We start from the raw sequence: 27,613 nt of genomic DNA, 5'->3' as shown, positions 1-27,613 counted from the left end.
TCATCTTTTTTATCTTTTCAAAGAACCAGCTCTTGATCATTGATCTTTTGTATTATTTTTTTAAGTCGCTGTGTCATTTATTTCCACTCTGATCTTTATTATTTCCTCCCTTCTACTTAGTCTGGGCTTTTCTTGTTGTTTCCTTTCTAACTCTTTTAGTTGTAAGGTTAGATTGTTTATTTGAATATTTTTCTTGTCTATTGAGGTAGGCTTCTTGTGTTGTAAACTTTCCTCTCAGGAATTCTTTTGCTGTGTTCTATAAAATTTGAGTTGTTGCGCGTTCATTTTCTTTTGGTTCCAGGAAGTTTTTATTTCTTCCTTGATCTCATTGGTAATCTATTCATTGTTTAATAACATGCTATTTAGCTTTCATATATTTGAATGTTTTTGAGTGTTTTTATAGTAGTTGATTTCAAGTTTTATGCCAATGTGATCAAAGAAGATTCTTGATATGATTTCACTCTTTTTGAAATAGTATACTTAATTTGTGTTCTATCATGTGTTCTTTCTTTGTGAATGTTCCATGTGCACTTGAGAAGAATAAATATCTACAGCTTTGAGGTGAAATGTTTTGTAAATGTCACTAAAATCCTTCTGATCTAGGGTGTTATTTAGGGTTGCTGTTTTTTGTTGATTTTTTTTTTTTTTTTTTTTTGGCTAGAAGAGCTATCCAGTGATGTCAGTATAGTGTTAAAATCCCCTACTATGACTGTATTGCTTAACGTCCTCTAGGAATATTTTTTATATATTTAGATGTTCCTATATTGGGTGAATATATGTTTAATAGGATCATATCCTCTTCTTGGATTGTTCCCTTCAGTATTTTGTTTTGTTTTTGTTTGGTTTGGTTTGGTTTGGTTTGGTTTGGTTTGGTTTGTTTTGTTTATCTTCAGACAGAGTGAAAGGGGGGAGAAAGAGGGGGGGGACAGAGGGAGAGAGGGAGGGAGAGAAACACTGACATGAGAGACATTGATCGGTTGCCATCCACACAACCCCAACCAGGGCCAGGGACAAACCACAACCAAGGTACATGCCATTAGCCAGAATCAAACCCAGGACTCCCTGGTCTTCAAGCCAATGCTCTAACTGCTGAGCCAAGCCAGCCAGGGCTCCTTTAGTATTTTGTAGTGACTTTCTTTGTCTCTTCTTATAGCCCCACTCTTTTTTTTAAGTCTATTTTGTCAGATACAAGTATTGCTATGCCCACTTTTATTTCCATTTGCTTAGAATTTTTTTTTCATCCCTTCACTTTCGTCCTGTGTGGGTCACTTGTTCTGGGGTGGGTCTTGTAGACAGCATATATATGGGTCATGTTTTCTTATCCATTCAGCTAAACTATGTCCTTTGTGGCACATTTAATCCATTTACATTTAATGTCAGTATTGATAAGTACTTATTTTTGGGGGGGAGGGGGTTAAAACCATTTTATTAACTGACTGAAGCACTTCATTTTTTTTCTCTGATTTGAGGTAAAACCATTAAACAAGGTTCACAAGGAAAATACTATTCAACTATAAGAGTTTGAAACTTCACTAGTTGTTCACATAACACTTACAAATTCATACAACTATTTGGCCTACTTAAGATGGGTTTATTATTAACCATGAGACCAATATCAAAGACCTAGACACTTGACTACTACTCTTACTACTCTTGCAGTGGTTCTAGTTTTCTGACAAAAGAAAAATTAACTGTTACCACCTTATGAATATACATTACTTCAACAATTACTTGGCTAATGATGTGTACTGTTTCCTCATTATTCATGGGTGTGTGAAGGCTTTTAGAAGAGCAAACACCTGATCTACATGCCCCTCATGTCAAACCATGTAAAATATCCATTGCCCCACCATGAACAGGGAGATTTGAAAGATAGTCCTATAATTTTTTTCATATATTTAAGTTTTTAGGCAAGTTAGCTTATTTTCCCCAAAGTTTTCTTTTGAATGTTCAGATCATGTTTTAATCATCACTGTAGAGAAGAGTTAGTGAGGATTGTGCCTGAAAGAAGACAATGATGCTGTCTAGAAACAATTAATGTATTTCTTCCTACTAAACCCAGCTTTGAGATTTCATTTTCTTACTAAACAGCTCTCTTTAATGAATATCAAAGCCTTTGGGAAACTGCAGATTTGCATTAAAGATGGAAATCATGATGTTAAGTCAATTGATAAATAATTTTCTGTCTTTAGAGAACATCATGACTAAAAGAGGATCCTTTGTTCTTAGTGCTTGAAGGACTTCGCACATTTTACATTTATATCTATTTGGAGGAAATACCCAATAAGTATTTATACCCATAAGTAAGAAAATACCCTTACATATCTTTCAGAAAAAAACAAATTTAAATTCAGCCTGTACTAACTACAGATAGAAGAAAATAAGAAAAACAGTACATTTGAATTACAGCACTGTAGTTCACTTTCTGCATTTATGACACACAAACATCATGCACTCTAAGAACTTCATTTTATCAGTGTCACTAAGTGATATTAATTTTAAAAATTTATAGCAGGTTCAAAACTTTTCTAGCCCTGGCCGGTTTGGCTCAGCGGTTGGAGCGTCGGCCTGCGGTCCAGAGAAGCCCGGGTTCGGTTCCCGCTAAGGGCATGTACCTCGGTTGCAGTTTGTCCCCGGCCCTGGTTGGGTCGTGTGGGAGGCGACCACTCAATGTGTCCCTTTCACATTGATGTTTCTCTCTCTCTCTCCCTCCGACTCTATCTGAACAAAATATGGAAAAATATCCTCAGGTGAGGATTAAAAACAAACAACAAAGAAAAAAACTTTTCTAAATATTGAAATCACCACATTTTAAATACAGACTGGAATGTTACGATTGATTCTGCAAAATACAAGATAGATATGCATCCATGAATGCTATAATCATTTTTCTGAGCATTCTCATCTTTTGGTTCTTCTGTCTATGAGTACATTATGGGCTTCCTTCAGCAGTTTGCCCACATGATGATACTTAAAAGTGAACTGAGATTTCCAGTTACTCATTGTCTCCTGCTGGGCAGGAGTAAGGTAAGAAAGGTCCTTACTCATCCTTCAGAGTTTCATTATCAAGGCAAAATATGGATGCATCTCTTCTAGCAAAAACCCTTTGTGGCCCCTCAGGCCTGTAGAACTTCTAGCCTTTGGTCACATCAAACACATTGCCATTGATGGCCATGAGTATGAACAGGTCCTGGATGTTGTCAAAGCACCACAGCTCAGCAGAGGTGAAATCACACCACTTAAGGCAGGGCAGTGAGATGGTCCATCATTTTTGCTATAACTGCTGGCCACCAGCTGGTCCCCATAAACAATCTTGTAGAGCAGGAAGATGCAGAGTCCAAGTAGCAGCAGGTTGAGTGGTGAAATAAAAATCTCATTCCTCAGTCCACCCTCCAGCTTGAACTCATCCCCACCACATCCTCAAATACATGATTGCTAGAGCAAAGGTTTAGCCAGACTTAGGAAAGCTCCAGAACTTGCTGCTTTGTCCTCCCTCTCCACAAGTGAGTGGACAATAGGTATTTACTGCCATTTTTATTCTTAATGCCTATATTATCTCTCACTCTTTATGACTTCTCCTTACAGTATTTCTTTAACATTTCTTGCAATGCTCGTTTGGTGGTAACAAATTCTTTTTTTAGTTTGAGAAGCTCTTTATTTCATCTTTAATTTTGAATGACAGCTTTGCTGGAATACAGTAGTCTTGGTTTCAGATCATTGCTTTTCATTACCTTGAGTACTTCATACCATTCCCTACTGGCCTCTAGTATTTCTGTTGAGAAATCCCCTGACAGCTTTATGTTAGGTTCTGTTTAGGTAATGAATTGCTTTTCTCTTGCTTCCTTTAAGATTCTCTTTTGTTTTCAATTTTTTTGCATTTTAATTATGGTGTATCTTGGTGTGGTCCTCTTTATGTTCTCCTTGCTTGGGACTCTCCGTGCTTTCTAAACTTGTGTGACTTTTTCCTTCCCCAGGATAGGAAAGTTTTCTGCCATTGTTTCTTCAAACAGGTTCTCTATCCCTTGCTCACTTTCTTCTCCTGCTGGTATGCCTATGATGCGAATGTTGTTACATCATATTGTCCCAAAGCTCTCTTAACTGTACTGCTTTTTTTTTTTTTCTTTATTGATTTTAGACAGACAGAGGAAGGCACAGGGAGAGAGAAAAACATTGATGAGAGAGAGAGCATAGATCAGCCACCTCCTGCATGGCCCCCACTGGGTATTTGGCCCACATTCTGGCCATGTGCCCAGACTGAGAATCAAACAGGTGACCTCTTGGTGCATGGGTCAATGCTCAACCACTGAGCCACACTGGTTGGGCTACTCCTGCTTTTCTTTTTTCTTTTTTGTTTTTCTCTTGCATTCTCTGATTAAGTGACTTTTTTACCCTGTCTTCTAGTTCGCCAATTCAGTCCTTGGCTTCCTCTAATTTACTCTTTATTCCTTCCAGTATATTCTTTATTTTTTTTATGTCATTCTTCATTTCTGACTGGTTATGTTTCATAGTTTCTATGTCTAATGTCTTCTTTCATGCTGTTGAGAATCTTTATAATTATTACTCTGAACTCCATATCTGATAAATTGCTTACCTCCATTTCATTTAGCTCTTCTTCTGGAGAATTATTTTGTTCTTTCACTGGGGGCTTGTTTCATCGCCTTCCTATTTTGGCTGCCTCATCATGCTTGTATCTGTTAATTAGGTAGATTTTCTATTACTCCACATCCTGGTGGGCTTGCCTTCTGTATTGTGTGTCTTGTGGGACCCAGCGGTGTAGTCTACTTTTTCCTTTGAGCTGGGTGCTATAAAAATATCCCTTGCATAGGTTATTTTGGCCCTCCTAATATAATTGGCTCTTGATTGCTGTTCTCCTTTCATGGATAAGCTTGGTCCTGAGGTTGGCTGACTATGAAGGTGCTGACAGAACAGGACCAAAAAAAAAAAAGAAAAAGCACCAAACTGAAAACAACATTAACACACAGAATTAAAAATAGCCCTGGCTAGTTTTGCTCAGCGGTTAGAGTGTCAGCCTGAGGTCCAGCGAGACCCATGTTCGGTTTCTGCTAGGGGCATGTACTTTGGTTGGGTCGTGCATGCAGACGGCAGCCACTCAATGTGTCCCTTTCACGTTAATCTCTCTCTCTCTCTCTCTCTCTCTCTCTCTCTCTCTCTCTCTCTCTCTCTCCCTCTCTCTCCCTGCAACTCTAACTGAACAAAAAATGAAAAAATATGTTCAGGTGAGGATAAAAAAATAATAATAAGATAAAGAAGAAAAACCAAAACAACCCAACCACCAACAAAAATAGAATAAGAAGAGAGGAGGAAGAAAAGGAGATAAACAAAGACTACTATTAAACAAGAGATCAAAAGAATTTGAGTAGAAAGTAGGAAATTAAGGAATAGAATGTAAAGGAAAAGAAGATAGAAAAAAAAAGAAAAGAAGAGAAATATATACATATATAAATATAAAATAATAATAATAAAAAGGGATAATAATAATGAAGTAAATAATAAATGGAATAGGAAGATAATAATGGAAAAGAAATTAAAATTTTTAAAAAAAGCAAAGAAGAGGGAAAACAAAAAATGGCGGCGGAGTGAATGGAGGCTACACAGACCATCTCCCAGAACCAAACTGGAATTACAACTATAACACAGACAAATTGATGGGAAAAAACAACAGAAAAGGAGCTTGAGAGGACCATATAACAAGAGACACTGACTCGATCCTGGTAGGCTTGCCAAGGCGCGAGACAGGGGCTGGGAGCCCACGTTCGGCAACTCGGTAGCAGCCTTAGCTGGGAGCGGAGCCCTCGGGTTACACTCCCAGGTGGCCCCACAGCGCAGAGCCGGGACAGAGGCTAAAACAGCCACAGCCACTCAGCTTGGGCTCTGGCAGAGGGAGGGCAGACTGGACTGGAACTGTGTCGGGACATTCGGGATTTGGGGGTCGCTCAGAGCTTTTGCTGAGTGGCAGCCACGCAAGACGGTGGCCTTATTGCTCCTTCCCAGGGCTCTGGGGAGAGGCAGCAGCCCCTCCCTCGGAGATCCAACCCCAGCCTGTGCGCCATTGAAGTACTAATTGCGGCTCATTAACAACAAGCATCTGCCCCACCCTCGTGAAATCCCCTTGTGCTGAGCACCTGAGGGAATTTTTAAATCAACTGACAACCCAAAACTCATAAAGTAACCTCAACTGCTAGCCTCCAGGCAAAAAGTTAGAGGACAACAGTACCATTCCTGGGCTAGCAACTTTAACCAGGAAAGTAAGACTTAACAGTGGTGTTTAATGTGGGTCCTCCCTCGCTCATCTAAACCCAGGAGAGGGAGCCACAAAGAGAAGAACACCAACACCCAAGGGAAAACTTGACAGGCTCCAAAGCCCACTGTGATAGCCAAAATGGTGAAACACAGAAACAGAAGCCAAATGAAAGAGCAAGAGACCTCAACTGAAGATGAGATCAATGTGGAGCAATTAGGCATGTTAACAGAGCTAGAATTCAGAGCCATGATCTTGAGGAAGCTGAACAGCATGATTAAGGACATAGAGACACTGAAAATAAGCCAATTGGAAATTAAAAACCATCAAGAAGAGATAAAAAATGACATATCAGAAATGAAAAACACATTCGAAGGTTTAAAAAGCAGAGTAGAGGAAGCTGAGGACCGGATCAGTGAATTAGAAGACAGGGTAGAAAAAATCAACCAATCAGAAAAACAAAAGGAAAAAACGATTAAAAAACAGGAAGACAGCTTAAGAGAACTGTGGGACAACTGGAAACGTAATAATATTCGCATCATAGGAATTCCCGAAAAAGAAGAAAATGAGCAAGGGATAGAGAATATATTAAAAAAATAGTGACAGAAAACTTCCCTAATTTGGTGAAGGAAGAAGGCATTCAAGTTCAAGAAGCACAGAGAGTCCCAAGTAAGAAGAACCCAAACAGGCCCACACCAAGACACATAGTAATTAAAATGCCAAAAATTAAAGACGAAGAGAGAATCCTAAAACCAGCAAGAGATAAACAACACGCTACCTACAAAGAAAGCCCCATAAGGCTCTCAACTGACTTCTCACAAGAAACACTACAGGCCAGAAGGGAATGGCATGATGTAATCAAAGTCATGAAAAACAAGAATCTGAATCCAAGACTACTCTACCCAGCAAGGCTATCATTCAAAATAGAAGGTCAAATAATGAGCTTCTCAGACAAAAAAAGGCTAAGGGAATACATTAGCACCAAACCAGCACTGCAAGAAATGTTAAAAGGACTACTGTAATTAGCAGTAGAAATGGGAGGAAAAATAGAACCACACTAAACAAAAAAGGCAATAAATAAGTACATATCAATAATCACCTTAAATGTAAATGGATTGAATGCTCCCATAAAAAGACACAGACTGGCTGATTGGATAAGAAAGCATGACTCATCTATATGTTGTTTACAAGAGACCCACCTCACAACAAAAGACTCACATAGGTTGAAAATGAAGGGATGGAAAAAAATTTTCCAAGAAAATGGAAAGCAAAAAAAAGCTGGGGTAGCAATTCTGATATCTGATAAAATATATTTCAAAATGAAGACCATAACTAGAGACTAAGATGGCCACTACATAATATTGAAAGGATCTATCCAACAGGAAGATATAACCTTGAAAAACATAAATGCAACCAATATAGGACCACCAAAATATATTAAAAATCTTCTGGAGGACTTCCAAGGAGAAATCGACAACAATACAATCATAGCAGGGGACTTCAACACCCCGTTGACAGCACTGGATAGATCCTCTGGGCAAAAAATTAGCAAGGAAACAGAGACTCTAAATGAAGCACTAGACCAAATTGATTTAATAGATATCTACAGAGAATTATGCCCCAAAACTACAGAATTCACATTCTTCTCAAGTGCACATGGGACATTCTCAAAGATAGACCACATGATAGGACACAAACTAAATCTCTACAAGTTCAAGAAGATTGAAATCATATCAAGCATCTTCTCAGATCACAATGGCATGAAACTACAAATCAATTGCAACAAGAACATGCAAAGACATTTCAACACATGGAGGCTAAATAGCATGTTATTAAACAATGAATGGGTCACCGAGGAGATTAAGGAAGAAATTAAAAACTTCCTGGAAACCAATGAAAATGAACACACAACAACACAAAATCTATGGGATGCAGCGACAGCAGTTATGAGAGGGAAGTTCATAGCACTACAGGCCTACCTCAAAAAAACAAGAAAAATTTCTAATTGACTGTCTAACCTCACAACTTAAATAATTAGAATGCAAACAAAAAGAAAACCTCAGAACAAGTAGAAGGAAGGAAATAGTAAAGATCAGAGCAGAAATAAATGACATAGAGACCAAAAAAACAATTCAAAGGATCAATGAAACAAAGAGCTGCTTTTTCAAAAAGATAAACAAGATTGATGGACCCTTAGCTAGACTCACCAAGAAACAAAAAGAGAGAACCCAAATACACAAAATCTGAAATCAAAGAGGAGAAGTAACAACCAACACCACGGAAATACAAAAGATTGTTAACAACTACTATGAACAACTATATGGCAACAAATTCGACAATCTAAGCAAAATGGACAAATTTCTAGAAACACACAGTCTCCCAAAACTGGACTGGGAAGAGACAGGAAACTTGAACAGACCAATAACAACTAAGGAAATTGAAGAGGTAATCAAGACTCTCCCAGCAAACAAAAGCCCAGGCCCAGATGGCTTCACGGGGGAGTTTTACCGAACATTCAAAAAAGAACTAACACCCATTCTCCTAAACTATTTCAAAAAATTCAAGAAGAAGGAAGACTTCCAAACACGTTCTATGAGGCCAGCATACTTCTAATTCCAAAACCAGAAAAAGTCACTACGAAGAAAGAAAACTACAGGCCAATATCCCTGATGAACATAAATGCCGAAATTCTGAACAAAATATTAGCAAATCGAATCCAGAAATACATCAAAAAAATTATTCACCATAACCAAGTGGGATTTGTTCCAAGGATGCAAGGCTAGTACAATATTCACAAATCAATAAATGTGATACACCACATAAATAAGATGAAGAATAAAAACCACATGATCATATCAATAGATGCTGAAAAAGCATTCGACAAAATCCAGCATCCATTTGTGATAAAAACGCTCAGCAATGTGGGAATAGAGGGATCATATCTCGACATAATAAAGGCCATATATGAAAGACCTACAGCCAACATCATACTCAATGGACAGAAACTAAAAACATTTCCATTAAGAACAGGAACAAGACAGGGATGTCCACTTTCGCCACTCTTATTTAACATTGTACTGGAAGTCTTAGCCACAGCAATCAGATATGAAGAAAAAATAAAAGGGATCCAAATTAGAAAGGAGGAAATGAAACTGTCATTATTTGCAGATGATATGATATTATACATAGAGAACCCTAAAGACACCATCAAAAATCTACTAGACTTAATAAATGAGTTTGCCAAAGTAGCAGGATACAAAATTAATGTCAAGAAATCAACGGCATTCTTGTTCATCAATGATGGACTCACAGAAAGAGAAACTGAAAAAACAATGCCATTTACCATCGCATCAAAAAAATTAAGATACCTAGGAATAAACTTAACCAAAGAAGTAAAGGACCTATTTGCAGAAAACTACAGGTCAGTGAACAAAGAAATAGAGGAAGAGATAAAAAAGTGGAAGCACATACCCTGTTCATGGATTGGAAGAATTAACATCATTAAAATGTCCATACTACCCAAAGCAATCTATAGATTCAATGCAATCTCCATCAAAATACCAACGACATATTTCATAGAACTAGAACAAATACTTCAAAAGTTCATATGGAACCAAAAATTACCCCAAATAGCCACCGCAATCTTGAAAAAGAAAAAAGTAGGTGGGATTACAATACCAGATATCAGGTTATACTACAAAGCAACTGTAACCAAAACAGCCTGGTACTGGCACAAGAACAGGCATATAGACCAGTGGAACTGAACTGAAAACCCAGAAATGGACCCAAGGCAATACGCTCAATTAATATTTGACAAAGGTGGCAAGAGCATACAGTGGAGTAAAGACAGCCTCTTTAATAAATAGCGTTGGGAAAATTGGACAGCTACATGCAAAAAAATGAAACTAGACCATCAACTTACACCATACACAAGAATCAACTCAAAATGGATAAAAGACTTAAATGTGACCCGTGAATCCATAAAAATTCTAGAAGAAAATGTAGGCAACAAAATTTCCGACATCATACGGAGCAGAATTTTCACTGATACATCACCTTAGGCAACAGAAACAAAGGAAAAAAGGAACACATGGGACTACTTCAAACTAAAAAGCTTCTGCACAGCAAAAGAAACAATCATCAAAATGGAAAGGCAACCCACTATATGGGAGAACATCATTGCCAATGATATATCAGATAAGGGGTTAATTTCCAATATATATAGAGCGCTCATACAGCTCAACAAAAGGAAGACAAAGAAACCAATTTAAAAATGGGCAGAGGAGCTGAATAGACACCTCTCCAAACAGGACATACAAATGGCCAAGAGATATATGAAGAAATGCTCAACATCAGTAATCATCAGGGAGATGCAAATTAAAACAACGAGGTATCACTTCACACCTGTCAGAATGGCCGCCATCAATAAATCATCAAACAACAAGTGTTGGTGAGGGTGTGGAGAAAAGGGGACTCTAATACACTGCTGGTGGGAATGCAGACTGGTGCAGCCACTGTGGAAAACAATATGGTGTTACCTCAAAAAATTAAAAATTGAACTTCCATTTGACCCAGTGATCCCACTTCTAGGAATATACCCTAAGAAACCTGAAACATCAATCAGGAAGAATATATGTACCCCCATGTTCATAGCAGCACTATTTACAATAGCCAAGATCTGGAAACAGCCCAAGTGTCCATCAGTAGACGAATGGATAAAAAAGCAGTGGTACATATACAGAATGGAGTACTATGCAGCGGTAAGAAAGGAAGATCTCTTATCCTTTGAGACAACATGGAGGGACCTGGAAAGTATTATCCTAAGTGAAATAAGCCAAGCAGAAAAAAACAAATACCACATGATCTCACTTATATACGGAATATAATGAACATAACAGTCTGAGGATTACGGTAGACCCAGAAACATGGAAGTAGGGCATAGACTGACATCCCTCAGATGAGTGTGTGTGTGTGGGGGGGGGGGGGCAGAGATAAACCACAGAACTTATATGCATGTATGCATGACCAATGGACATGGACAACTAAGCCGGGGATGGGGCGGGGAGGGGGGTGCCAAGGGGGTAAAAAAGATGAAATATCTGTAACAAAAAAATAAATTAAAAAATAAAATTAAAAAGTAAAAAAATAAAAAATAAAAATAAAAAATAAATAAAAAAGCAAAGAACAAAAAAAATTGATGGAGAAAAGGAAAGAGAAATGAGGGATATGAGAGAAAATAAGAGAAGTGGAAACAAAGTGAAATCTGAAAACAATAAACAATATTATATACAAAATTATATTTAAAAAAATAAAAGTAAAAAGAAAAAGAAGTGGAGATCTGCTCTGCAGATTTCAGTGCCTACTGTGTTCATTCTTTGGAACTGCTATTTTGGCAGTCTCTAGATTTTGCTCAGATGTTGTCCATGACTGGCCCTTGGTGCACTTGTCACAGGCCTTCAATTAGGTTTTCTGGTGCAAACAATGTCAGTTGCTGTCACTGCCTGGCTATTGGCCACCAGTCTGACACTTGGCAGGGCAGAGTCCCAGTCTGGTGGATAGAATCTCTGAAGCCCATGACTGGGTTTGACTCAAGTCTTCCTTTATGAATTTCACTGGTCTGAGTTGCTCTCCCTTCCCCCATTGATTTTTACTCTTTAGGGGTATCTGGGACCTGGCAGGGGTAGTTTAAGCTGACTCAAATTGGGAGTAATATTTATAAACTATAGGAGTGGGGGCAGGTGCTTCCTCTTTTTCTCAGGGCTATGCTGGCTGTACTTACTGGGATGTTTGCAACTGCTTCCCTGTAATGCTGTGGAAGGGCCCAGCACATGCCCTTGTGTCTCCCAGACACCCACCCAGATAGAAACCCACCCAGGAGATACTGTTACAGTACCTCAGCTCTACCTGGCTTCCTGGAATTCTCTTGCCTTTATTCAAAGTAGAAGGGGATTAAAACAAAACTAAACAAAACAAAAGAAAAACAAACAAAAAAATCAGTTCCTCTTGGCATTTTAATCTTTCTGCTCAGTTGGCCACACTTGTCAGGGCTTCTGCCTAGGCTTCAACTGGCTAGATGTCCTTGACCCCTGCACCATCAGACCAAGCCTTGAAGGTGCATATTTCTAGTCATATGCTGTTTTCCTTTGGCTCCAATCACAACAGAATGGAACAGATACAGTAGATTCACAGGTTATTGGCAGGGCACCCTCAGTACACTTGGGGTGGATGTGAAGAAGGAAGTTTGATCTTTTTTTTTTCCCTGAGGCACACAGACCAACCCCCATCAGGCTCTCTGTTCAATGTTCTACCTGGGGATGGAGGTCCTCTCAGAGTAATGATCAGTTCCCTCTGCAGCTGAGCTCTTCTAAGATGCCTTTCTACAGCAGCAGTTTCAGCTGCCCTGGCCTAAGTGGGATTGATCAAAAGCGTCTCCAGTGGAGAATGTTGCCAGTTCTACCCACAGGAAGGTGCTAAGCATTTCTTCCTGGTCCCAGACTATAGCCCCTGAGTGTCTTACACTTGCAAAAATCTTAGCTCTGCTAGGACCTGGCATCCCTGTGACACAGGTCCAAGCAAGCAAGGCTACAAAATTAGCTCCATGCAGGTCCCAGATCTCTTCCTATGGTTGGTTAAAACAAAGCGGGGGCCAAGAATCTCAGCTCTACTCATGCCCCCAACTCTTCACAGTGTGGGCCAAAAATCCCCCCTCTGCCCCACTGCTCCATGCCATCTGCCAGTCCCACAAATTGGAGCACTTTGTGGGCATCCACAGATGAGGAGGGGTGGGGTAGAATAATCTCTTCCCTTTTCCTCCAGCCACACAGTTTAGTCACTAATTGGGGCCCTGCACAATGCCTTCCAGGAAAGTAGTGGGTCCCTCTAAGTCACTTCTAGGTGCAGGCCCCAAGCCCCTCATTTTTGCTTTTTTTTTTTTGACCCACACACAGCCTTTCCAGTAGTCAGAGCCTAAGGTGAACTTCTCAGACTGGGACTGCTAGCAATAGTCACACTCCTTTACTGGGAAGGTGCAATCCCAGTCTCCATGCAGACAGAATTTCCTTGGTTCCCTCTGGCCAATGCTACATGGTTCTTCTTGCAGACTGTCTTGTTTGGGTTTGGGATCCCTGTGTGGGGGTGAGAGCCATACTCCCAAGGCGAGGGAGCTTTGCAGCCAATATCATTTGGGTCTCTCAGGCAAAAACCCCAGCTCCAGAGGGCACTCCCTTTCCATGACTTTCCTTCTCTTACCTGTAATAACCTGCTCCTATCACTTAGTCCTGGTTAAATAAACAGAAGGCCAACTATGAAGCTTTCAGAGGCAACCTGAGGAAGTACCAGCTGGCCTGATACTCCTCTAAATGGATGTGTCCTCTAAGCATAATTGTTAGTTTTTAGAACTTAGATAATAGAATGAATAGCAGGATAGATGTATGCTCACCCAGTTCACCCAGTTCCCTTTCACCTCAGCTCCTTCCCACCTCCGTTCCCTCCTGCTTATCCCTAACTGCCTCCACTTCTGTACATGTAGCTTGCTTGCTCTGCTAAACTCTTGAATGACCCCTGTCCTATATAAGTAACCCTCCCCCTGAGCTCAGGGCTGCAGTTCTCCTCTGTGTAAGTTGGCTGCAGTCCCTGCGCAGGTAATAAAGCTCCTAATATTTAAAATTACTTTGTGTCCAAGTGAGGTTGATTCTCCAGGTTACAACATCACCCAGCTCTACATTGTTTCTTCAGTGCTCCTTAGATATCATACCTCCAATCAGTTCCACTTCTCTTGGCTATTAATCCAGTCCCTGGCTGAGAGCAAGGGCATGCAGCCTCCTGTCATGCAACAGCCATCTTGCCAACTCTCCTATCTCTTCCTTTTTATTCAATCAACTGCTTGGAACAAAGCTTCAAAATTTAAATAGGAAAAACTTCAAAAATATATTATATATATTTGTAAAATGATGCAGCAGCTAAAAATCTTTATAAAAATTTCCTAAGGCAACAGAAACAAAGAAAAAATGAACACACAGGACTACATCAAACTCAAAAGCTCTGTACAGCAAAAGATACAATCATCAAAGTAGAAAGGCAACGCACTGTTTGGGAGAGCATAGTTGCCAATGATACATCAGATAAGGGGTCAATTTTCAAAATATTTAGAGTACTCACACAATTCAACAAAAGGAAGACAAAAATCCCAATTAAACAATGGGCAGAGGAACTAAATAGACCCTCTCCAAACAGGACATACAAATGGCTAAGAGAACATTACTAATCATCAGAGAGATGGAAATTAAAACAACAATGAGGTATCACCTCACACCTGTCAGAATGACCACCATCAACAAATCATCAAACAAAAGTGTTGGCTAGGGTATGGAGAAAAGAGGACTCTGGAACACTGCTGGTGGGAATGCAGACTGATGAAACCACTGTGGTGTTAGCTCAAAAAATTAAAAATTAAATTGCCATTTGATCCAGTGATTCCTCTTCTAGGAATATACCCTAAGAAGCCTGAAACACCAATCAGAAAGAATATATGGACCCCCATTTTTATAGCAGCACTAAACAATAGCTAAGATCTGGAAACAGTTCGTGTCCATCAGTAGACAAATGGATAAAAAAGCTGTGGTACATATACACAATGGAGTAGTATGCAACTGTAAGAAAGAAAGATCTCTTATCGTTTGAGACAACATGGAGGGACCTGGAAAGTATTATCCTCAGTGAAACAAGCCAAGCAGAGAAAGACAAATATCACATGATCTCACTTATTTGTGGAATATATTGAACATAACAGTCTAAGGAATTGGGTAGACCCAGAGGCGTGGAAGTAGGGTAAAGACTGACATCCCTCAGAAGAGGGAGTGGTGGGGATAGGGAAGAGATAAACCACGGAACTTATATGCATGCATAACCAATGAACAGGGACAACAAAGTCGGGTATGAGGTGGGGGTGATGGGGAGGAGCATGTCAATGGGATAAAAAGGAAAAACATCTATAACAAAAATAAATTAATAAAAAAATTAAAAAATATATCCTCAGGTGAAGATTAAAAAATAAATTTAAAAAAAACAAAAACAAAAATTAAAATGAGATTGGAGTTTATGCAAATTGGGATTAATTTTTAAGTGATATATTTATGGTACATATACATTTCAAAAAACTTTAATCATAAATTTGGTATTGATCTAAAATACACATAAATCAGGATATGTTCCATGTAGAGGTAAGACTTTGGGAGGATCATTCAATATTAACTTGTGATTTAACCTAATCCAAAGAAAGCATTCAAAATAAATACATATATTTCAAAAGAAAACCTATAACAAGAATTGTGTGAGTGAAGGAATTTGAGAAAAAGATGAGAGATATCTTATTAATTTGTGATTTTTCAATATTTCAGTGACAGGTCCAAACTCCTACTTTTTGACCACTACCATTCAGAGGTCCTTGTGTCATCTTGAAAGCTGTAGCAACTCTGATTGTAAAGATTTGTCATAATTGTTTGCATTACCCTGGATTTACCTCATCAAAAGTATGATGCAATATTTCATATATGCCTATGTAACCTAGAAGTCTGTTGACCATTTGGACTATATCTTTACTAACCAATTGAATCTGGTACTCCCTCTCAAGTTCTACAGATCTCCAAACTTAGATCTAAGTTGTGTCTGCATTTGCTCTTGGGTCTAAAGAGATTTGGGTTCAGCTACTGGCAAGCCAGATGTTAGCACTTTTGTTGGTTTTCATAAAAGAGCTGCTCATAAAAATCTATTTGGTAATTTCACTAAAGACTCAAAGAGTTTTTCAAAGGAATGAAGTCAAATACTACAAAGCCCTCCACCACCTCATTGGTTTCAATCCCACTGGACTGCTGCCATCCAAAGAGCCTATATCCTTCCTGGGCTATGCATATTCTCCTAGAAAATGCAACCCTTTTCTCTATCTATCTATCTATCATCTATCTATCTATCTATCTATCATCTATCATCTATCTATCATCTATCTATCTATCATCTATCTATCATCTATCTATCTATCTATCTATCTATCTATCTATCTATCTATCATCATCTATCGATCACCACATATATATATATTCTATCTCTCATAAAAACACACACACTCCCACTTCTCTGCCTTCCTTCGTTCTTATGTATTCCTCAACTTTTAGTGATTCTACCTATTTGAAAACTCAAAACTATTTTTACAGATGGACATCTAATCTGTTTTCAAAGATCTCTGTGGGAAACAAAGTTTTTAATATTCCGCTTTACACTTTAAAAGGTTTTTGCTATCTACTTTTTCTCTCTTACAATAAATGCTGATTCTGGTTTGTGAACATAGAGTTTATCTCTAAGAACCCACAGCAGTGATTCAATGTTTTAAAAAACTTGCAAAAATAGATACCACAAGAAATTTATCCAGCTCCATATTTCAAAAAATCTTTTCCTAAATTATTGTATAAGTATGTATTTGTATTTAAATAAAGCAAAAATGACTTTGACTTTATACATAAGGCTTGCTAGAGGCTTTCCCACAAGAGAATATGTCTCTCTCTTTATGCAATTTGAATCATATCTGAATCTATTTTAGGACCAGTTGTGTTATTTCATTAAATAGCTAAACATTTTTACCTGCTAACATAAGCACATTTCTTTCAGATTACTCTATAAATGGCTATTAAATTTCTTAAATCTTTAAGGTGTGATGATCATTTTTTAAAAGAAAGTCTAATGTTTTCTACAATAACTCGGGTTATTTCTGAATATCATGGGTCTCTGTGATTACTATTTCACCAACACCTCATTTGATTTTTATGAACTCCAACTCTGACTAATATGGGTCATATGAGGAAGATGGGAAGGCGAGGCAGTGGTTTACAGTAAATAGCTGGAGATGGGGAGTGATTCTATCCACTCACCTGTTCCTCATTAGGAGGAGATTAGGGATAAAAGATAAAAGAGAAGGTTAAGAATAGATTAGGAAATGCAAATCCTAAAGTTTTTTGTTTTTTTTTTAACCCTAAACAATAAGTTTTCAACCAAAATTTACTTTATATCACATAAACAGTGGTTTTGTTTTGTTTTATGTGGGTTTGTTGTTGTTTATTTACACTAGGCAGAGTCAAATAACTCTCAGCATTTCTCTGGTATACTAAGTCATCTATATCCAATTCACATGTTAGATGACCATTACAGGAAAAGCAATAAAAATCAGGAGGAAATTGAGTTACGAATGTAAATACGTCATCATGTTTTACATGTGCTGGGCCCTTGGAATAAAGAGAAAGGAACAAGGAGCTTGATCTTTAAAAATATGTGTTTGGTTTCATTAGAATTTCTCTTACCCAACAAATACAGGTCAGGAATATAGTGTGGCAAAGAAAGTTGGCTCCTAGATTATTCCATGTGTTCTCTTATACTTCCCAGGTTTTTTTTTTGTAGTTGGGTGGGACCATGTGACTAGTTCTGGCCAATGGAATTATAACTTTGAGCCACACTGATGACAATTACTGGAAAACAAAACAACAAAATGAGAAAATGCTCCAGAGAATGACAGTTTTGTACTTTATTTTACACATTACAGTCAAAGGATGAGGTGTAAGAGATTACATGAAATCCATTGGTGATAGATTAGGGAGGTGAGAGAAAGCAAAGCATGGTAAACTCTGGGATTGTATAAAAAGTAAAATAAATATACAAATACTTATTTTACATTTATGGGTATAGGATAGTTAGCAATTAACAATTAGCACAATAACGATAACAATGATGGGTTTGATGGTCTCTGCTCTAGTGCATTGAGGGGTCCAAAAAAAGGAAATTACTGACATTTCCAAAGGTATGTTATCATAGTTCTAAAAAAACAATAGATAGGCTCAATTAAGATAAAGATTGACCTTTATCAGGAAAAATACCAAGAGAGGATACGACTATTTGTCATGACTAGCTTTTAGTTAGAAAATTTTTATTTCAGACCATCTTGCGTGGTTACTTTAGGTCTCTGTGTTTATAAGGCCTGTCATACAGACCTCCTCATTTACTACGTTGCCTCTTTATCATCCACAAACTTGTCTGTTTCAAAACAGGGCACTTCACCTAGTGCATGGATGTGGAAAGCCATGTGTTCCAGGTGTTTTGGATATAAGGCAGTGTGGCCTTTGTCATCCAGACTCTGAGTGACAGTGAAGCCAAGGCCCTAGCCAAAACCAGCTCCTAAATTGCCCTGAAGATATGTCATGAGCAAATGAAAATAATGGTGGGTTAAGCCACTGAGATTTTAGTGCTAATTTTTATTTCAGCATATTATTACAAAATTGCAAGAATAATGAAAAAAAATGCAATAACTGAAAGGACAATGAAAATAAAAGGAAGTTCTTTTTCTACTTTCTCTTCTCTCAGAAAACACAACTTTGAAAGAACAATCTCATATTATTATGTTGAACATCAGAAAAAATCACATATTAAAGACATTTACATTTGTAAATATTTTCATACCTACATGTATAAACATATATTTAAACATCCCCTAAGTATTTTTTATATTCTGTGAGATTTAAGATAGAAGAGTTGAAAATCAATATATATCACATGTTTAAGCTTCTTCTTCTGAATGAATGAATGTTCTTTGTCACTAAAGCAAGGCTCTCCTGTTTAATTGTCTATCTTCAATATCATTTGACAGATGTGATTAACTAAGAGATGTCTAAAGTTGTTATTAAATTTAATAATACACAGATAAACATCCAGAGAAGACTTTGCAGATGGTCTTTGGGGAGTGTAACAAATTCTTCAGAAAAAAAAAAAACAATTTGCTCTGCCACCAATCACCTATTCCTGAATGTAATAAGTGTATCTATCCACTTGTCTCAATTGTTCTATTAGTAATTTGCTGCCATGTTCCTGAATTATCATAGTAGATGTTATTTTTCAATGTTGACATGATTTATGATTGGAAAAAGCAGTTTATGATACTCTGTAACCAATTAATTAAAAAACCTGTTATGTCTGAAAGGCTGCAAAGCTCCTAATCCATATAGCAGAAGAAGAAATGGATGACTGTAAAAACAGAAACAATACATCCCAAAATTCTGGTGCCCTAAAAACAAAAGATTTGTAATAGTACACGATGCAAATTATGCAATATTACAGTTGGCTGGTACAGAGAATATAATCTGAAATGATGAGAGTCAAACATAATCATACCTTTCCCTGGGATTTAGAGATTTGGGGAACACCAAGTTTAGTCATTTCTTCCTGGTATTATTGATTGGTGTTACTGCCTGGAGTTACTGGATGGGACCTCAGTTCTTCTTGTTGGCACAGAAAAGAATTTAAGGCCAATGAGAACAAAAGTAAAGTGAAGTGGGCTTTATTGAAAATACACTCCAAGTAAGGAGCAAACCAGCCAAGAGAGACAATGGCCCTGAACTCCCTGGGTTACATGGTTTAAATGAAGGATTTTCTAGGTGGAGACTTTTATTTGCTTCCAGGAATGATTGACAGAAAAGAATTATATAGCTATATTTCTTCTGCACATGTCCTTACCCATAATGCATATAGAAAAATCCAAGGGAGATGGGGGGGGGGGGGTTAAAAACACATTGCAAATTTTATTATTAGTCTCGGGCCCTAGTGAGGCCGCACTGAAGTCATGACATTTTCCCCTGAGCTTGGAGAACAGGCTGGTTCTGAACCTGCCAGCTGGTGGTCTGCTTCAGGAGCTGCTGCCCATAGGGAGGCCCTCTGAAGACAGTGTTGGTCTGGCCCCTGTGTGGACCCCAGGGCAGGCTGGTTATATCTAATTTCCTATCTAACACTGGTAGCTGTTAGAAGTTCAGTTTTCTACCATGTGAAGAAAGACGGTTTTCAGTAAGATAAGTAAAAACAAAGACAAGGGGTATAAAGTTTTAGTTGTGCAACGTAAAGTACATCCTAGAGATCTGCTGTATATGCTGTGCCTATGGATGTTTCCCACAAAGGTCTTTAAAAAAAAAAAAAAAAAGGTAAGATATTTATCATGAAAATAGTTCTGACTTTTGTAAACAATAGGTTAACAGTTTGTATTGTACATTTAAAATCTGTTAAAAGGGTAGATCTCATGTTAAGTGTTCTTACCACAATAAAATTAACATTTAAAAAAGCTAATACATCCAAAGAAACTGAGATGAGCCATTGAAGAAACTGATTTTTTGGTTCCATTATTTGAAGCCTAGGTGTATCCCTATCATTGGATCCAGTATCTCTATGCAAGTCAGAGTTGAATGGGATTACCTGCCTCTTAAAACCTATCTGATGAACTTGAACTCTAAGTCCACTGTTTGTGAATACTTTTAAAAACTTCCTAAGATTTCTTTTTTTTTTTTTTAATCCTCACCCAAGGACATTTTTCCATTTTTTGTTCAGGTAGAGTGGGAGGGAGAGAGAGGAACAGAGAGAGAGAAACATCGATGTGAAGGGACACATCGAGTGGTTGCCACCCGCAGAACCGACCAGGGCCGGGGACAAACTGCAACCGAGGTATGTGCCCTTAGCGGGAACCGAACCCGGGTCTCTCAGGACCGCAGGCCGACGTTCTAACCGCTGAGCCAAACCTGCCAGGGCCCAAGATTTCTTTTAATCATGAGGGATTGGAGGTTAAGGATGGAATGTGGAAGAGGCTTAGATTTTCATGGTCATCTCTGGCTTCTACTGAATTTATTCTGTTAATATTTCAGATGATGTTTCTCTCTGATTTGTGTCAGTCCAGTCACAGATTTTAACCTCAATCTATTTCTGTAATTCTTTAAAACAATTTAGCAAACTTCTAAACAACAACAAGAAAATACTCTGGATCTCAAACGTGGCATTTATGTATATGACAAATTTTACTAAAGATTTGAAGAAGCCAGAACAGGATTTACAATAATGAGAGAGAAACAATCATTTTTTAGTATTAAACTTCTAATCACCATATTCCATGATTTCTTTTTTCTACTTTGCCTTGTTACCCCACTTAGAATTCCAGCTTCTCCCCATCTTACTGATTCCTTCCTTTCTCTATTCCAACTTCCCCTTCTCAACTTCTTTCCAGGGGAGCTACAAAGTATCCTCAGAGCACTGCTTTGAAATTCAACTCAAAGCCCAGAATTGCATATTCAAATACAACAAAGGACTCAATAGAAATGAAATTAATTTTACAGTATCTACCCTCCTTAGGCAGAAGTTGTTTTAGATAGCATTTATCTCTATCACCTCTATAAAAAAATATAACTTTTTGTTTGTGCTAGGCTAAACTTAGGAGTCCCAAACTCACAAATAAATGCACAATGCATTAGCAAAGACTAGCATAGATTAGTAACATCTATTATTTATACAACATTTAAGTGAAACTCTTTACTTTCAAGTACATGTTTTTCCCCTGAGGGAGACAGACAATTTGACTTAGTAAAATGACTGTCTTATGCAATACTTTTATTAAATATATTTATCTTCCTATATGTAGGTCACTTCTAGCCAGGGTAATACATAGTTGGTAAGCAGAGGTCTTTGGGACATGCTTTAATTAACAAGTATAATAAATGTTTAAGTAAACAGAGGTGACATAATTAATTGTGTGCCTCTAGAAGGCTTTAAAATAGATTTTCTGCAATTCATACACTACTCATTTAGTGGGTAAATTTATTTTTTCTCAGAGCATTAAAAAGTAAAATTTAAACAGTCCAGCCTTAAATTATCACATTTCCTGAGCAATAGTGATCAAGAGAGGAAAATGTATATTCTAAGCATCTAATTATTAGTATTTCTTTTTGTGGACTTCATCAAACAAGTGATATATAACTAACTTAAACATTTACAAAATCTTTCTTGTTTTTATTTCAATACCCAAATTTCTTTTAATAAACAAAATAACTGACAAAATAGAAACAGAGGCGTGAATACATAGAACAGACTGACAGATGTCAGAGGAAAGGGGGATTGGAGGTTGGAGGACTGGAGGACACCATAATGGTCTGTGGTGATAGCTGGGGGGATGGAGGGGGGAGGTGTCAGTAGGTGGGGGTGGGCAAAGAGGGGGAATGGACAGGGAAAGAGATTTTGCTTGGGGAAATGGGCACATGATACAATGTGTAGATGATGTTTTATTGAGTTGTACATTTAAAACCTGTACCCCAATTCAATTAAAAAAAATTTAAAAACATCTTTTATGTCAGATGTCTTAGCAGGATTCAATCCTTTTATTTCAAATTCTGCATTCTCACTAAAATCAAGTATTAAATAGTACATAAAAAGGTAAACAGGCACACACTTGAAATCAATATGATAATGACATTCAGTATAACTATGTCTACCTCCGAGGGGTGAATACCATCTCAAGCAAAGGCAACATTTCAAGCTTCCAATTCCTGGATTTATATTTACAATCAAAAATAGATTTAAAAATCAAAATAAAGAAGCAGGTATTTTATGAGAGCTCTGGCAGAGATGACCCTTCAAGAAAAGACTCACTGCTCAGCTGTGAGTAACATGGTGATCTAATAACCTCCAGCTGTTAGCTCCTCTAAGGTCTGCCTTAGCTTTGATCCAAAACCAAACTTTTACATTGGCTCCCAGCCCTAGAACAATTAAAGCTAAGCAAAGGCCTGCACATACTGTTTTCCTCAAACATAAATATGTGCTCTAGTGCACCCTACCGGACTGATAGGGACATTCTTAGTTCTGATTGCTCCTTCCATACTCCCTTTTACTTTCATAGGGTTTACCCTCCAGTGAAAACTTTGTGTCAGTATCTGATTTCAAGATAACGCAATGGGCGCAGTTAGTACCTGCAATAATCCGAGAAGGGGCCGTAAGATGGAGTATGGGGACTGTTACTCCTCAGTTGACAATGTAGATCCCATCCTGAGTGTCAGATGGAGCATGGACAGCCTCAGGCACAAGCAAATATTTCAATTATTAGAACTTTTACCAGTGGCTACCTGGAAAAATGTCTGGTGGAGTGCTGTGTCCTGAATAGTGTGAGGATTCAGTTATTTGAATTGTACAAGAGGGTTAATACATATAAAAATAATAGAGTTAAATATTTTTTACCAAGTTCATTGCTACCCTTAAGGTAGATAGTTAAAAGCTGAAAAAAATATTAAATAATTGAAAGCTAAGTGTGAGAGAGAGTGACTTTAGTGGCTAAGAAGCAGCCTTCCTCTCATGCAGTAGAGAACCAGAAAAAGATAAAAATCAAGACCAGTATTCAATAGTCAGAGTTGCTGTGCTTCAAAGGTGGTTGAATATTCAATTGAGGCAAGCTGTCATGCTTAAGTCAGGGTTCTAGATGGGTAATAATTGAATTCTGTCACATGATGTAAACATCTAGGTGGGTACCCCTGAAGATTTTGACTCTCCTCAATTTTTGGAATACACACTATTGTCACACTTGTTCCAATTTAGAACTGCACTCCTCCCATGTGGAAAGTTGACACAATAATGTAGCTGAAGAAATATTGGCCCTAGTGAAGGGGGAAATATACATTACCCCAAAGGAGCTATAATAGGTAGCAGGCATGTATGTACCCAGGGTCAGGGGGGAACCTATGGAACTGGATACAGCAGGTGCTCAATTAAAGGGGCTGGATTATAAAACTGGGTAACGTTATTGACTTGGAGACAGGATTTAACATTCTGATAAAAAGCCAGGAAATGGTGCAAAATTGCTGCTAGGATTTCTTTTTTTATTATTTTTTATTTTTATATGTTTTTCTTGATTTTTTTAGAGAGAGAGGAAGGGGTATATAGAGAGAAACATCAATGTGAGAGAGAAACAGATTGGCTGCCTCCTGTATACCCCCTACTGGGGATGGAGCCCACAACCCCAGCATATGCAGGAATCGAATCAGAACCTCTCAGTCCATGTGAGGATGCACAATCCACTGAGCCACACAAGCCGGGCTGCTGCTAGGATTTCTAGCAGAAGCCAGGAAAAAGTCACCCATGGTGAGGTTGAAATACCTGAATTGCTGTGACACATGGTAGAGAAAGTAATTAAATAGCCCAGAGATTTGGGTCTGCTGGAACAGTTATGTGAGGCTGCAAGACCCAAAAAGGACTATGTTCCTTGAGAAAGCCTAGAGAACACATTTTTCCAAGACTGTAAGAAATGTGTGAGTGTGAGAATCACTAGCATCATAACATGTTCAGCAACACCTCTCCTTTATGGGACATTGCTAATAGTAGAGGCTATCACAAAAACTAGCAAAGAGGATGGTAAGGCCCCGATGCAATAAAGGCCAGGTGGTGTGCCTTAAGTGGCAGAATCCAGGGGATTATAATCATTTTAATGAGCAACAAAATGAAAGTGGTATCCAGGAGAACTTTTAGCGATGGTTAAAAAAAAATGATGTCTCCAGGGACAAAACAGATGAGAAGTCATCAAGGGTACTGATTTGTGTGTATATATATATATATATATATATATATATACACACACACACACACACATATATATATACATATATATATATATGTACAATATATATATATATATATACAATCAGCAAGAGACAGAAAGTACAGTAGTGGTTACCAGAGTCTGAAGGTGGGGAGGTCAGGGGAAAAGAAATGTAGAGTTTCATTTTGGGATGATAAAAAATTCCTGGAAACGGATATGGTATTGGTTGCAGAACAATGTTACTTTTCTTTATGACAATGAATTATACATTTAAAATGGTTAAACTAGTAAATTTATACTATGTATATTTTGCCACAATAAAAAATGGTAGAAGAAAAAAGGTGAACAAGAATGGATAAGCAAAAGGCTAAGAATGATTACCCCAACAAATGGCCATGATCACATGCCCAGTTTAATCAGGTTTCAGAACCTGATCCTACTGAGAAAAGAGGAAAACAAATCTGTAGGAAAATTGCATCATCCTTGATATATGATGTCAAGTATGACATACAGTGATATATCTTTCCCTATACAAATATGGGAGCATTTACTATACCCCTGGGAAAGGGAAATACCCATATGTTTAATGACACAGAATTCCAGATATCACTGATACCAGAAGATGTGCATTATCATCATGACCTGTGTGTTAGAGTAGGAGCCTATCCAAGGAAGGTAATAAATAATGTCTTGACCAAAGCTTGGCTTACAATATATTAACCAGATCTACATATGCACCCACTTGTAATGCCTCTGGTCCCCAAATGTATTAACCTTCTTGAATGTTAAAGAAACCTCCACATTGAGTACATGGTCTATGAAGGCAACCAAATGGAAGTCTCTGACATAACCCCCAAACTCCTGGACAAGATAATAAATAAAATATTATATAACATTTTGGGATAGATTCTAGAGATTGGTTTAATGCTTTTAAAAACATTAAAAATGCAGTGTAGCCCTGGCCTATGTGGCTCAGTGGTTAGAGTGTCAGCGTGCAGTCCAGAGACCTGGGTTTGGTTCCTGCTAAGGGCATGTATCTAGGTTTCAGTTTGTCCATGGCCCTGGTTGGGTTGTGAGGGTGGCAGCCACTAGATGTGTCCCTTTCACGTTGATGTTTCTCTTTCTCTCTCTCTTCCTCTCTCTCCCTCCAGCTCTATCTGAATAAAACAATAGAAAAATGTCTTCTGGTGAGGATAAAAAAAAAAAAGCAGTGTAATGGTTTTTTCATATACTGTACCATTTAATTCACCAATATAGCTCCCACAATAGTTAGGTTGATCCTAAATGATGCCTGTAGAACAAACATCTCAAGTTCAATTAAATAGCAGCCTAATCACAGATGTCATGTCAGATGTGCAGTTTTACTAGAATAACTTAATTAGGATTCAAGTAAATGGAATGTAGGGATTGATTTGGAAAACAGATTTTTTCCAACAAGCCAGGAAAGTGGACCAAAAACAGAATTCACAGACCACAATATACAGACAGCAATATATATTTAGAATTTTTCTTCAGGGTTAGGTTAACATTTCCACTTTCTGTTATAATCTCAAAAGACCTGGACCATCTTACAAAACATTACATTGATCATCTAGGCATGCTAATTGGGCAAAATGAGCAATAGTTGGCTAGAAAGTGGAAGACTTGGTAAAATGCACATGCTACAGAGAGTGGAATATGAAACTACTGAAGATTCAGGGAACTGTCACTTTAATAAAGGTTGAATAACCATGAGCACTGAGAGAATTCCTCCAAAGTAAAAAGCAAATTGATCTATTGTTCATCCCTTACTACAAAAGGGAAGCACAGTGCTTGGTAGGCATCATTGGGTTCTGGAGAAAACGTATTCATTCTACACCTAAGAATAGTTTCAAAACCATATATCATATACCAAAATAGACATAAAGTCATTGATTTTGTGTGGACTAGAAAGAGAAAGGGCTCTGTAGGAGGATCAGAAACCTTGCTGCTGAGGTGAGATGATTCCATAGATCCTTCAATTTTGGAAGAATCAGTAGCAGAAAAAGATGAAGTGATAAGTTTGAGGATAACACCAGCAGGAAAATAAAAATGTAGGTCCCTGAGAAGGTGTTTTGAAAAACACCTTCAGACGCATTTTTTGGCCATAGTAAACTTAACAACATGAAACCAAATGACATGTACCCAGAATTGCTCTGCATGATTTTGGTCCTGTAAGACCCACTGATTTATAAAGTCAAGAGAGTTCAGCAGAAAAACATCATAAGATGGAAATAGTACATTTGTTACCAAGTACATATGGGACCAGAGGGTACATGAAAGCTGCATGAGCAGGTATCTAAGGCCTCCTGGTCACTAAATATAGTTACTCTAGTCCTATTCCCTTAGCTCCTATATGGGGCTGTGTAAGGCTTCCCAGATAACCATTGAGGAGGAGAAAAATGCCAAACTTGGTTTAAACATGAGTTAGTTCATAAATGTATTAAAAAAGTGGACCCTTACTGAATTATACCTTTACGTAAGAAAGAATTAGAAAGACTGGGGCATCATAGTATCTCTCCAATGGGAGGAGCCTTGGTAAGGTCATTCATTTGACCATATCTGGTCATTCATTTGGTTGTAAGGAGAAGTGATGCTAGAACTATATAGACTCTCATTGTAAATATTTATCTTTTAAATTATTTGGTATTTTTCAATGACATATTCATAGAACTAGAACAAATACTCCAAAAGTTTATATGAAACCAAAAAAAAAAAAAAAAGACCATGAATAGCCACAGCAATCTTGAAAAAGAAAAACAAAGTAGAAGCACTTTGAAGATCAGCAGCAGAGTGGTTCAAGAGAAGCGCCAGGTGGGTCCATCTGGAGGAATCACCATAAAAATCAACATTACTCAGAGAAAAAAAATGGCGCGGAGTGAATGGCAGCTACACAGACCATCTCCCAGGACCAAACTGGA

At 37.9% G+C, this 27,613-nt stretch overlaps 1 pseudogene; it reads right to left on the bottom strand.

The window, feature by feature from the left end:
• Positions 1-2,801: 2,801 nt before the first annotated feature.
• LOC118619668 lies at positions 2,802-19,805 on the bottom strand (annotated as a pseudogene).
• Positions 19,806-27,613: the final 7,808 nt, after the last annotated feature.

This window comes from Molossus molossus, unplaced genomic scaffold (genome assembly GCF_014108415.1).
Source record: "Molossus molossus isolate mMolMol1 unplaced genomic scaffold, mMolMol1.p scaffold_m16_p_7, whole genome shotgun sequence".
Lineage (NCBI taxonomy): Eukaryota > Metazoa > Chordata > Mammalia > Chiroptera > Molossidae > Molossus > Molossus molossus.
This window is presented reverse-complemented; position numbering and strand designations above follow the sequence as displayed.